Here is a 12,083-nt window from a genome sequence, read left to right on the forward strand (position 1 = left end):
GAGGAGAGGGAAGGAGGGAGGGATAGAAAAAAGTCAGGGCGGAGAAGGAGTGCCAACGTCCAAGCTGGCCAGAGACAGCCATAGTCTGTCTCTGTGGCTGGGGCAGAGCTTTGCTGCATAACCTTTACTTTTGGAAGTGGCTGTTTTTATTAAATAGGTCAACCTGATCAGGACAACTGTGGTGTGGAGCCTGGAACTCATTAGCCTAACATGGGTGGGGTGAGGCTGGCCATGGGAGAGTGGATCCCTGGTGTGCGGGGAGGGGGTGGGAGCTGGGACAGGGAATTTCTTTACTGCTTTCCCCACAGCGAGGCCCCAGGCAGCTGGAGCTGCCAGGAGGGCCGGACCACAGATGGAGAACGGGCTTCATTAGGCAGGAGCACTCCACAGCCTGGAGGCCAGGCAGACTGGAAAAATCACAACTGCGTGGAGGGGGGAATAGCAGGGACAGATCGCACCCCTCCACCCAGCCAACTGGGGGCTAATTAGGAGAACAGGCTTCATACCTACACTTTGCCTTGAACCTGGGAACTCGTGCTGGGCACTGAGGGCAGAGGTGGTAGCAAGGAACAGATGAAATCTTTGTCTTCCAGAGGATAGGATTCCTGTCCTTGGGAGCCTGGCTGGGAGGAGAAAGGTCTTTTGCTCTTGAGGATGCCCAGTGTGGTGGGGGGAGGGGGACCTAGTTCTGCACTTAGGGATCCCTAATGGATAGTTCCTGATCCTGAGACAGCTAGTCTGATGGGAGAGGTGAGACTGTAGGGAATGAAGCACCCGTCAAACTCCTGTAAAACTGGCAAGGAAACAAGCCACAGTGAACTTCACACAACACGAGGATGTCCTGAGCTAAGGACTTACCCATACAGTAGGGCAGAGCAGGCTTGGCTCCTGGGGTGGGGAGTTCTGAGAAGCAGGGCGGCCGTGGTGTGGCTAGGACTACAGCCCGAGTGTGACCATCGGTGGGAGCAGGGAAAGGCCTGTGCCGCTGACTTCTCACAGTGGGGAAATGAAGATGAATAGCCTGACTGCCTCATTTTCCCCAAGGTATTCTAACCCAGCTGCTGGGACTGCTAGGTCAGGCTGCAGTGACATCTTTGTTAACCTGTCTTGGAGGCCAGGGACCATTGGTGTCTCCCAAGAATAAAATGATTATGCCATTTATCATCTAAATAGGAACACTTTACAGAGGAAAAGAGGTCCTTGTAAGTGCTGCATGGGGCCACAAGGGGGGCCCAGGCCTGTTCCAGATAAGCCAGGACCCTTAGCCACCCTCCTTCCTTAAGACTGAGAAGGGCCTGAGTGTGTGTACAGCTCAGTGCAGAGAAAAACCAAAGAATTCACTTCAAATATTCTCCTCAGTGCCTGTTTTACGGGAAGATTTTCCGATTTTCAGCTTATTTGGAACAAGTCAGGTTTACACATATGGACCCCACACAATGAGGATTTTATTATGTTAAATAAAACATGTATTTGTCGTACACGTGTATTTATAAGTAATATACATGTATATGAAGACATATACAGCTATGTCTAGATAGATAGAGATATACACACAGATAATATAGAAGTCACATGAGCTTTTTAAAAATGTATTCAAATTAAAATGAGAGACTTCCAAATACAGCAAGCACCTCAGGACTGCATGCTCAACATCCCAAGGGACATGAACATAGACACATGTCATTCATGGTTGTCCAGATCTTTTCAAAACCCTCTCGGTATTTTGATAGTTCTTCAGAATATGCAGCCTGTCTTCCCAGTGAAAGGTGAAACCAAACAAAACTGCATGCCTTTCCAGTTTTCCTTGCTGCCGGGACCTATCTGCGTCCATCTCTGACTCAGCCCAGAGTTCCCCCCGGGACAGGGAATAGCAGGAAGGGGTCATCCCTATTGCTGGCACCAGGTCACAATAGACACAGTGTGGGCTGGTGTCATTTTATTCAGTGTTACAGGTCCTGAGAACAAGGTGCCGTGGATGAAAAGGAAAGTAAGAGAGACAAGAAAAATAAGAGAGGCAAAAGTCTGGGATCAGGGGGCTTAGAGCCTCTCAGACTAAAGCCCCGATTACCAATCTCAGTCAACTTTTATTGAGCAAGAACTAAGGGCGTATACCAAATGGGCAAATACCAAACATTTTAGTAATTAAAGTATTATCCTTCTCCAATTCTGCCTTTTATGCTGCTGGCAACAATCCCCAGGTGGGCCTTGCACACCCAGCACCACCCTCACTCAGTTCAGCTGGGGGTTATAAGTTGACCACCAGTCATCAATCCACTACCATCACAATCCTTACTTCCCATTAATTTTTACAATGCATGGCAAGACTAAAAAATAGGGATCTCCTGCAATTCAAATACACTCTTATCTTCAGGTGAAAGGTTTCAGTTCATTTTTGCAACAATAAACAAATCACTGTGTCCTCAGTGCTTTCTAATCAAAGAATGTCCTTCTGCACAGGCTGGAGCTGGCAGCAGATCCAGTGTGGCTCTGAGTGTCGGCCCAGAAGCTGAGTCTAGAGTTGTGTTTTTCAGTTCTCTGAGTGTCCTTAATAAATCCCTTCATGCTTATACCAGATGGGGAGGATTCCAGCTTTTTATGTTTGCTTTGTTTTACATAGAAAGATCCTGATCAATTCAGATGATTCAGGGGCAAACTTGAAGGAGACTTTTATTATAGTCAAACTGGATAAGGAATAGGGAAATGTAGTTCCAGGGGATAAAATGAGAGCATAAAACAAAAACCACCTGATTTACCCACCTCTTCCAACCTGTCTCTGCCTACTTGTTCCTCCTCTTACCCTCCTGGCTCCATCTCCGCAGCTCTGTCTCTCTTCCTGCCCTGTATCCTTACACTGCTCCGCAGAAGAGGGAAGGTCGGGGCTGACTGTCTCAGGAAGGTAGAATGACGTCCAGAGAGCCTTAGCCAAGTTGTGCAGCCAGCTAAGGGTGAGTCTAGGACGACACGCCCATTCTTAATCTTGACCTTTCTGAGGAGAAGACTGGTGTTTCCCAAGCCAGGAATCCCCAGAGCCATGGAAACTCAGGCATCTGTGACCCTCACTGAACTGGTGCAGGGAGACAGTGCAGTCTTGCTCAGAGCTCAGGTGCACTTCTGTTCCCAAGAGAGAACTGTTGGTTTCCTGATCTGTCAAGTGAGGAGACTGGACCAGACCATGGGCTCTTACTTAGCCTTTCAGTATCACAGACTCCATTACAAATCAGATCTTCTTTTCCCTGGTCCTCAACTCCCATCCACTCCATCCTGTGTCTAAAAAATGAAGCACACGTGATATTTTCTGTAAAATTCCACAGGAGTGGCAGACTGTTGAAAGTGCTCAATAATAAGATTCAAATTTGTTGTATGTATCTATGTATGTGTTTATTTATTTTGGCACTGGGAATCGAACTCATGCACTTATGCTTGCCAGGCAGGCACTGTGTGGCTGAGCTATATCCCCCGGCTCTAAACTTGTTGTTTTTAAAATCAGATTCCCAAATGGATCTGTGGCTCCAAATTATTCAAGCCCTGCTCTAAGGCTTCCATGTGTGGTATCTGGAAAACGCTGCTGGAGCAGCCAGTATGCTGACTTTAGCTTTGCTCTTGGAAATCTCTCCTTCCATAAACCTCAGGTTTCTCACCTGCAGAAATTATGGTATTAACACCTGTCCTGCAACCCTCTGGTATGGTTAGGTAAAGCTAAAGGTTTTGTAATCTGTAAAGTGTTTTATCAGTGTGGGAGATTAATGAGCCAACTCCCTTTCCTCTGTTGAAAGCCTGGGGGCTGGCCGACATCAGGCTGGAGTTGCCAGCGTCCCTGGTACCACTGCAGGGCCTGAGAACTGGACCTTTGTGCTGTCTATTTGCCTGCTCAGGGGCCTCTTTGTGGTCACATCACATCCCAAGTTTCTGAGCTCATGAATGTCGCTCCTTCCAGAGCTCTCAGCTCCCTGCAGGGCCCACCCCCACTTGGCACCAAGACCATGGCTGCCTGGGGGCATCTGCCACCTTCTGCTTCATCTGGGACAGTGTTCTGCTCAGTCATCCACTGCTGTTCCACAAGGGAGCAGAGGGCAGTTGGGGGAGGAAGGGCATGGCAGGAGAGGGTCATCTGCCCGGCCTGTGGTCCTCGAAACTTGCTGTTCAGAACATGCAAATCTAGGATTTCCTCACCTTTGGGATGTGCTCAGATGTGCGGCATGCACAGGCAGACATCTGCAGCTGGATTAGGGGCTGCAGATATGCACCGGCAGTCACAGTCATCGGGGAGGGCTTATTGGTCCTGGGCCTGGCCTGGCTTACGTGGCACCGAGGCACATCAAAGGAGGAAAGCGGTGGAGCTGGTGATCATTTGGGTACGGGCTCACCTTCCTGCCAGTGCTCTCCTAGACAAGACTTTACATGCCACCCACACTCTCCTGCTCTGGTAACAGAGAGGATTAAAGGCTCCTCACCTGCTTCTAACAAAAGCTCTCACACGCAGGACCACCACGGTCTGCACCCCTTCCCCAGCCCCTGCCTGCCTAGTGCTGGCTCTATGCATTCTAGTCGGTCCCCGAGTCCACTGGGGACCTCACCAGTGGGGATGATGCAGAAGGGCGTGGGCCAGAGCTGGCCCTCCTGACCCTAACACTCTGGTGCCTGGAGGTTTTCACTGGGCATCTGCAGGAACAGTGGCAGCTTCCAATGTCTTTCTGTGTTCGCACAGCCTTGAACTAGAAGGCTACACTGAGGGGCCCAAGAAGCAAGAACACGGCACCTGGAGGGAGGGAGAGGAAGGGAGGAGAGGGATGTGGCTGTGAGCTGCATGGTCCCCTGGACAAGAGATCATGGGAATCCACACTGACCTTGTCCAATATGGCAGCCATTAGTTACAGATAGCCACTGAGCACCGACAATCCACCTTGTCCAAATGATAGGTCTTGTGACTATAAAAAAAAAAAAAAAACCACACCAAATTTCAAGCTTAGTGCAAAACAGGAAAGAATGCAAAGTATCCTGCTCATAATTTTTATATTGATTATACACTGAATTGATAATATTTTGTATGTACTGGGCTAGATAAAATATACTATCAAAATGAAGGTCACCTGCTTCTTTGAACTTCTATTTCTGAGTGAGGCTTCTATAAAATGTATGATCATGTCCATAGCAATTATACGTCTACAGAACAGTGCTGGCCTGGCAGAAGCGGAGAGTGCCCAAGGGGTTAGCTTGGGGAGGGCCTGCTGTGTCCACCTCTCTGCCCTCATGTGAACAGGGTTTGATAGGAGCTCCTGAGCACTTATCTGGGGATGAGGCAGCCCTGGAGCTAGAACCAGAGCTCCTGACCTGCTTCTCCTGCTTGGTTCCCCCAGGACAGACCCCCTCTGACCCTCACTCTAGGGTTGAGGAACTGGTGCTTGTGCTGGAGGAGAGGGGGAAGGTGCCCCCACATCTCTGGGGCATGTGCCTCAGGGCCCTTCATAGCTGGACCCACAGGAATGTCAGTGCCCAGGGGGTGGTGCTTGTCCCTGTTTCCTCCTGCCAAGAGGGCTAGTCATAGCCTCTGAGCTCAGAGCAGAAAGATACCCTTCTGAGGCAGGGCATGTTCTATTATTTATTAACCCTGAGGAGGCCTGCCCACGCTGGCCTTCCAGCTGGTTAATTGGATTTCATGACAACTTTTTAAAAGGGAATGTTCTGAGGAGCAGCGTTGTGTCCTGCCCCAGGGGTCCTGTGCAGTTTCCTCTGTCTCCTTGAAAATGCAGCCACTGCGTATAACTCTGGGCTTTAATCATACATGTCAGGGTATCTCCAACCCCTGTGGAAGCTGTGGTGGGGCTGACACAGCCTCGGATGCTTAGGGACAGAAACCAAGTCCCTTTCTTGGCTGTAAAACAACCTCCATGTTTGATATGTGGGCACTTTGGGTTCATTTGCGCCTGCTTCTGCTTCCATTACAACCCTGGTAGGAGAAAGGGAGCTGCTTATCCGAATCCGAATGGCAGAGGTTTGGTTTCTTTTGATGAGGAGACCCTAGGAGACACGAGGTCAGGTGATAACAGCTACTATTATCAGAGGCCTGTGCTGCAACAGTTACTTTATGGCTAGGCAGCTAAACATGTGTGTCATGGATCTGCTCAATGTGCTTCCACTGCAGTCAGCTTTGCTGGGGTTCAGGTTTTACCCAGAGGATGCTATGGGTGGGGCAGCAGGGACCCCATCCCTCACCGACTCAGGGCCATTCTTGCCCCTAAGCACACAGAAGGAGAGGCGCAAGGCCTGCCCTGTGAAATCCATGTATGTGTGCATAGAGCAGCATGCCAAGGGCAGGCAGGAATTCTGGGTGTTAAGGTTTGCTGGTAAGCTCTCCTAAACTATGGGATTCTTGCCAGAATGGGAGATATTAGGGTTTAAATCTAAAATGTCCCCCCAGTCTGTTCAGGGATAAAGCTTTTGGCGGGTGATTGGATCATGGGGGCTATACTTACCCATGGGCTAGTTCACTGAGGAATTCAGAGCTAAAGGTGCTGTTAGGAGGTGAGGCTGGTTGAAGAGGGAGATCCCTGGGGGTGGGACCTGGAAGGGTTTGTCTCCTTTGCTGGCTCCTCCCTTTTGGCTCCACTTCCTGGCCTCCATGACCAGAGCAGCTCTCCTCCGCCAGATCTTCCCACCATGCCTTCCTGCCTTGGAGCCAGCTGACTGGGCTGAATCCTCTGAAAACTGTGAGCCCAAATAAACCTCGCCTTTTTGTTATGGGTGTAGAGTATGGTGTCCCCGCAGGGAGAACACAGTTAGAACACGTGATTACAGGGAGGAGGGAGGTTGGAAACCCCAAACAAAAGGTCAGGAACTAAGCCCAAGGCTGATGACTTTCTCCTGCAGGGTTCTGACAAAGTGCTTAGAGAGGGTGTATGTCTATAAACTACAGTACGAGGCGGTGGGCTCCGGAGGAGAGGCCAGTCTAGGCATTTGGAGGGGACCCAGGAGAGGAGGAATGGAAGGCAGGCCCGCAGGCAGTAGGGCTGAGGCTGGTGGACTTTGGGTCACCAGGGAATTCCTTTTACTGGGGATTCTCTCTTCCTGGTAGACTTGCTAATACTCCTAAATTGTCCCCATGTCAACTAGGACAGTGATCATAGAGCTGTTAGTTATGTCTGGCATTGTGTAAAGTGTCTTACATGCAGGATCTACTCACACATCCCAGTAACTTAGTCCAGATATCATCTTTAGCCTCATTTCATTCATGAGGAAATCAGAGCTTAGAGAAGTCACATTTGCTTCAGGTAACAAAGTTGTATGAAGCCAGGATTGCAGCTAAAGTCTGTGATTCCAAAACCCATATTTAATTCCCACTTTATAACGTCTTTCTAAAAAAACTATCAGTCCCCATTCCCCTAAAAAAAAAAACAAAACAAAAAACCAAAAAACCCTATGATTCTCGTAGGAGCTCATTGATCAAGCCCATGGTGGCCCTGGAAGGCTTCATGTGAAACATGGACCCGAGGGAAGTGACTTAGCAAGGCACAGGGAGAGGTTGTCTTGGGCTAAAGGAAAAGCAGGGATGCAGACAGAGGGTGGGGAGTTGCAGGCCAGCAGGAGGGGACATAGCATGGACAGTGGTAGCTGAAGTGGAAGGTTCCCCACAAGGAGCAGAAGGGCTTCTGGGCTGAGGTCTGGAGGGCAAGGAAAGGATGGGGGAGGGGGAGGCGCTCAGTACACCTGAGTCTGGAGGGGGGGACACAAACCAGAGAAGGACTGGGGCTAGTAAGCTTTTGGGGGCCATGGCAGAGTCACAAAGGCTGTACCTTCCTTCTTGGTGTTTCCCCAATGAAAGGGGAGGATTGCCAGAGCAGAGGGAGCAGTAGGTGACTTTGAGGCTCCAGTTGGAGGGTGTGGACAGAGGACGCCCTCCCTGCAGCTCCTCTCTGCACTGAGGGGAAGCCCAAGTAGGGGGCTGCGCCCAGCCACTGGGCACACCTAGGGCACAGACCTGGCTTGGGGTTAAGGTCCATTCCCAGCTCCCCGCTGCCCACTCCACAGAAAAGCTGAGACATACCCCATTTCTCCAGCCTCTTGTTTCTCTAATTTTATGATTGTATGAAAATAAGATTCCCAAATTGCCTTTAATTAGCTTTAATAGACAGCCTTTTTGCTAATTAAAACGATTATTAAGAAACCATTTATTGAGAACGAACACAGTTGTTGGAACCTGCGAGAATTCTCAACTCTTAATGACAATGGCAGCCACCACCAGCCCCCTCAGGCCCCAGCGCCGCAGCTTTGCAGCTTAGGGGCTCAGATGGTGGTGCTCAGGCTCGGCCCGGGTCCACGGTTCCGACCCCCCTCCTTTGGGGTCTTCGCGGGCCCTACGCTGCCTGGGTGCCAGCGCTGGGCTTCTCAGTGTAGAATCCGTCTAGGGAAGGAAGAACCCAGGCTGCCCCTCAAACAGCCTGTGTTCTGGAGCTGGGCGGGGCCTGCAGGCTGGAGGCTGCCCCATCTCCGAGGCAGTGCGCGCCCAGGCCTCGGTCCCCGCGGCCGTGCAGTGCAGAGATGGGCCCGGCCCCCTAAACTCGGTCACTCAGTCTGAGTAATGGAGCTTGGGGCTGGCACAGCCTGGCAGCTCTTTACACTTCTCTCCTCCCTCTCCCGAAGGGCTGCTCAACCGAGGCAAGGTCTCCTGTCGCCAGACGACTCGGAGAATCCCAGCTTCAGCCGGAGGACGGCCCGGGGCTGGGGGGCAGAGCCACGGTCCCGGTCCACGTCCCCCGCTGCGTGGCCTCCCCACTCCTCCCCCTCGCCCGGAGCCGCGCAGCTGCCGACAGCCTCGGTGACTGCGAGCCTCGCGCTGTCACTTTCCTTCCTGTGGGGAGGGGCCGCTAACGGAGTCTGCAGGGGGCTGGGCGGGGCCCGGCACGTCCCTCCTGGTGGGACCGCTGAGTCCCGACCGCCACCTCTCCAGCCGCTCGAGGTCTGGCAGCACCCTAAAAAAAATATACTTTAAAATATTACAGTGGAAAGAGCACAGCCCTGGGCTCCACCTCGGCGGGGCGAATTACAGGCTTGGCGACCTGTCCTGACACCTGAGCCTTCCTTCCCCGGCAGCGTTCCTCCCCCGCCGCTGTGAGCCTTGTCTACACTGGCTGGCTGAGGTTGCGCATCGGGGGCTGGGCCGAAGCGCTGGAGCCAGGCGCATGCTGGGCCCCGGGCTCTTCCCTCCTGCGGGCCGAGCCGAGCCGCGGACCCTCCCGTCCACCCGCGCGCTGGGCGCAAGGCCGAGGCCGGCCGGTCTCTAGTCTCTGGGCTGACATAAAAGGGGAAGCCGGGGGTGAGAAAAGGTGAGGTGCGAAGAAACGGGAACAAAGAGGCCTTCCTGGGCGGGAAGGTCCCCTCAAGTCTGCAGGTGAGCGCAGCCGCGCGCGCACTCGCAGGGTTCACGCGCGCGCGCGCACAGTCCTCTCCCCGCGACCCAGCCAGGACGCGCCGGGGGCCTGGCCCTTGGCACCCCGAGCCTCGCCCGGCGGACGGGGGGCGCCGCAGCGGGTGACAGCGGGGAGTGCGGCTCCGCCGAGCTGCGGGCGCTCGGAGAGCCCCCGCCGCTCCCGCCCCGGCTCTTTGTTATGCTAATTCCCTTTCCCAGCTGGTGCCAGCTGCCTGCACAATGAACGCCCGGAGCCCTCGCCAGCCAGGGTGGGGGCGGGGCGGCAGGGGGGTACCTCGCAGGCCCCGGGTCCCAGCCCGCGCAGCCTGGTCGACCGAGCTGCCCGTGAGCAGCCCGGCCCGTGCCCCTCCTCCACACTCCGGCTGCGCCCCTCGGGACCTGAGGGCATCACTGATTCATTCCAGCCGCCGGGCCGCCCGCCCTCCAGGTGCCAAGGCTTGACGAAAAGTAAAAGCTCCTTGGCAGCCCCAGAACCGTGCGGATGAAAGGGAGCAGCCGCCTCCAGACCACACAGCTAATCCTCCCATAAACCTCGAGCAAATAGGGAAGAGGAAGAACAGGTCGGCTACAGATGTGGAGCGCAGCCTCCGGGGATCCCCAAATTAAAACTCGTGCAGGGGAAGCACTTGGACCACCACCAAATGACACTAATTGGGTTATGGGACCATAATCTTGGCTGGTATGGAAAACAAAAAAACAGTTATAGTCACAGCTGCAAAGGACTGTCTTCATAAAAGAAGGGGAAAGTCGGCTCTTTTATTATGCATAAACAGGAGAGAGAAGCGGGTTCCCGGGTCCCCCGCCTGCCTGGTATGGGAAGGCTGTGGGCTCCGAGCTCGATCTCTCGCCAGGACAGCAGCGCTGCGCCGGGCAGGCTCAGGCTGTGCGGAGCTAATGGGCTAGAAGAGGTGGGGGCGGGGCCGGGAGCTCGGGGGGGAGGGGAGCAGGAGAGGAACTACTGGGGCTGGGAGCTATCTGCAGGAATGCGCTGCAGACAATAGGTCAGCACCCAAACGCCAAGCAATTGCTTTAGACAGAAAAACTCAAGAGATTTGCTCTTTTAAAAACACCCAGAAGCAGTTTCGGTTTCCCGCGGGGTGGGGGTGGGGCACCCTGGGGAAGGAAAGGAAAGATATTTAGAAAATTTAAGTAAAAATGTTGGGGCGGGGCGGGGAATCTTAGGTCATTAGAATCACGGAAAGTTAGAGCCAGAAGAGAAAGATCTTAGAAGCCCTCTGAGCCCAGCCTCTTCGTCTAACAGATGGAAGACTAAGATCAGAGACGTTAAGGGGGCCTGTTCTCACACACCTCGTGGGTGGCAGAGCCGAGGAGAGCCAAGTGTACTCACCACTACCTGGGTCATAATTTTGTGATTAAGAAACAGCAGTCGTTTGGCCAGAAACCGATACCACGGACTCTAAAAAAAATCAGCAAGAAGTTAGAAAAGTGTAGGATGATTGAGTTAAATCTTGTCCGATCTATGTAACAAGAGGTGGAAATGAATTTTTTTCCCAGTACTGAGGATTGAACCAAGGGCCTTCACACTGAGTCAGCTCTTTTAAAATTTTGAGACAGGATCTCACTAAGTTGCTAAATTGCCCAGACTGAGCTCCAACGTGTGATCCTCCTGCCTCAGCTTCCCAGAGTGCTGAGATTACAGGAGTGTGCCGCCATTGCCCAGCTGGAAATGAACTAATTCTTACAAATTCCATACCAGGGGTCTCTGTTTATTAGTGTGTATCTGTTTATTCAGCCACTACAACACCCGAGTTGACAGGTGATCCCAAGATTTATTAGGTTCTTTCTGTTCAGGAACCAATACTGTTTCCAGACAAATCCTATCAAGTGCTGTCATCCTGGCTAAAACCAGCTGGCTCAAGGCCCAAGGTGGGACTGGTTGAGAATACTCACTGATCTACTTACTGGTTGGAATCCTACTCATTAGAAAATAAAAAAGATTTAGTTCAGCTGCTGAGTGTCTACACAGTGAGAGGACAGTGTTCAAGGATGGCCAGCCTGGATGCCATCCTTGGCCTCTCAGGGCCAACTACTGATACCCATCATGCCATTCCAGAGCCTGGCAGGGTATGGCACAACATTTGCTTTCATTATGCCCTGGTGTCCATCTCTGATTCTCCAATCTCATGGTTCATTTTGTTCTCATTTCGGGGCCTACCAATCAGCAGCTATCACTACCTCACCTTGTGGAAAACAAGGTATGTTCTTTAAAAATGGAGAGAGATGGAAATGGGATGGAATCCTAGTTTGAAACTATCAGTTAAGCTGAGTTTAAAGGTGACTTGAAGAGGAATGAGAACTTGAAGTAGTTAATATGCTTTTCAAGCTTAGCTCTTATAAGTAGAAACTAGTCACTTTATGATAAGCCAAATCCTTCAAGTCATGATTATCTAGAAAATTTTGCTTTGGCTTCCATTATCAAGTACAGGAGCACAAGAATAGTGTTGTCTAAATTATCCAGAATTTTTAACTCAGTGGCATATTTTCTTGAGCATAAATGATCTGTTCTAAGAGAACAGATCAATAGGGTCTCTGGATCAACCTGACCTTTGACAAGATGAGGAGATATGTCAGAGGTTTGAGAATTTTGGCCTTCTTCTTGTAAGGGACACCTCTTACTCTTTCACACAGCCGCTGTTTTAGA

This window comes from Chinchilla lanigera, unplaced genomic scaffold, assembly GCF_000276665.1.
Source record: "Chinchilla lanigera isolate Chin_1 unplaced genomic scaffold, ChiLan1.0 scaffold00088, whole genome shotgun sequence".
Lineage (NCBI taxonomy): Eukaryota > Metazoa > Chordata > Mammalia > Rodentia > Chinchillidae > Chinchilla > Chinchilla lanigera.